Source organism: Globicephala melas, chromosome 4 (genome assembly GCF_963455315.2).
Source record: "Globicephala melas chromosome 4, mGloMel1.2, whole genome shotgun sequence".
Taxonomy (NCBI): domain Eukaryota; kingdom Metazoa; phylum Chordata; class Mammalia; order Artiodactyla; family Delphinidae; genus Globicephala; species Globicephala melas.
The window spans coordinates 663,405-665,607 of record NC_083317.1 but is presented as its reverse complement, the minus strand read 5'-3'; positions in this window follow the sequence as shown (position 1 = coordinate 665,607).

Sequence of the window (2,203 nt, the reverse complement as noted above, 5' to 3'; positions counted from 1 at the left end):
GAAAGGGGGGGGGCGGTCAGCAGGCCCGTCTCGTACCTGCTGCTGCTTAAGAGCCTTTGACCCAAAATAATCCTTACGCCAGAGGGCTTGTTCCGGGGCGTGTTCTGCTGCCCTTTGTCACCCGGCAAAGAGCAGAATAATGACCACAGAATCGTTTAAATCCTCAGAAAGATAAATGGGGGAATTATATCCATGAACCAAGAACAGGAGGTTATGAAGCAAATGTTGGTGGATGAGAAAAAATGACTGTAAATAAAAACAAAACTAATAATAAGAGTCATGCTCATTTGTAAACTGTAAATAAGACTTACTTAAAAATTCCACTTGGAGCCAAAGTTCTTAACAAAATAATGTGGAAAGTCTGGACGGGGGCTCTAGTGTAAGTTAAAACACACTAGATTCTTCTCTTGTTGCAAGGAAGTAAAGACACACAAAATAAGTTCAGAATCTTAGAAAATACAAAGCTAAGTCTATGCATGTTAAACATTTTAAAAGTCAACACTAAAAGAAAGAAATAGAGTGTGTAAATTACAAACTGGCTGAGAAAATGAAGAAAATAAACTAAATTTGCTCAATCTAATAAAAGGTAGGAAAGGCACAAAAAGAAAAACACGGCTGTTTTAAATTATGCTGTAAGATGGAAGAAACTCCTTCAGACGCATCACAGTGACGCAGAAGGAAGGCAGGTGAAATGCATTAACTCACGACACTTATGAAATGTATGAATCCATTAATTCTCAAAGAGATAGAAACTCTCTTATTGGGTAAATACACAGATTCCAGCCATGTGCTGTTTCCAAGTGACACTGAAAATAAAACAGCACAGAAAAGTAAATCATACAAGGAGAGGAGAACCTACAGCAGGTGTCGTGGTTTGAACTGTGTCCCCAGAAGACGCAGCCCCGCCCTCGTCCCAGAACCTGAGAACTTGGCCTCGTTTGGAAGCAGAGTCTTTGCAGGTGCGGTCAAGATGAGTCGTGCTGGCCCTGGTGGCCCTCGTAAGAAGAGGGAAATTTAGACACAGAGATACAGAGAAGACAGGCGGGTGGAGACGGAGGTGCGGTCGGTGAGCTGCGGCCACGGCCCCCAGGAGACGGCGAGGCCGGAGGCCCCTCCCCCGGAGCCCCAGAGGGCGCGCAGCCTCCAGACTGTGAGAAAATACATCTCTACGGCTTTGAGCTGCCCCGTCCGTGTAACTCATTATAGCAACCCTAGGAGATGTAATCAAACAGGAAAGAATGGTCAGAGTTCACAGCCAAAAGCCCTGATGGACTCACACCCGGCCCCTGCCCACCCCACCCCCAGTGAAGGAGCTGCCACCATGGGGCCGACGTAGAAGGACACGCGGGTGGCATCGCTGGTGACCTGGGGACCTGGCTGCTGGCCCTGGGCGGGGGCGGGCACCTGAGCGAGCAGGACACACGTCCGTCCAGGCCTTGGTTTCTAAAAACCATCTCTGCTGGTTTCAGAAGGAATCGGGGCTCCTTGGAGACACAGCTGGTCTGGGGTGGGGCAGAGAGAGGGTAAGCGGGAGCCCGGGGCTCGGAGGAGGACAGGAGCTGGCTCCGCACCGGCCCCTCCGGCCAGCCGTGCGCCCACGTGAGCACATAAACGAACAGTCACGACAGGTACAGGCCGCAAGCTACAGAATAAGATGAGAATCCACCAGTGCCCACAGAAATAAACACGTGGAAAACTCAAGGGTAAGGGAGAGAGCGCTTCCTTAACCGTAGACGGGATGAGGAGTTACAGAATCGCCGCCACCGAGGTCAGGTTAGTCACTGTTTTCGCCCAGGATCATCGAATAATGTAAAAAGTCGTGGGTTAAAGTTTAATGAGAAAGAGGAAACTTAACATAGTCCCCAAGAGTATCCCCAGAAGATGGTAACCTCTCAGTGGAAAACTTGGTGGACGTCACGTTTGCTGGGCGCTGAACCACCGCGACGCTCCCGGTGGTGGGACAAACGGGCCTCAGGCAACTCCTGACTCCACACCCTAAGGAGGGCTCGGGAGCAAGGGTGTGGAATTCCTGCATAACTTGAATCTGATCGGGGGAAACACTGGACGAACCCACACTGAGATGCATTTTACAAACTAAGTGGCCTGTCTCCTCAAAGCTGTCAAGTCAGGAAAGGCAAGAAATAGGTTAACGAGGCATAAAAGCCAAGTATAAGCCGTGACCCTGAGCAATCCTGGGCCGGAC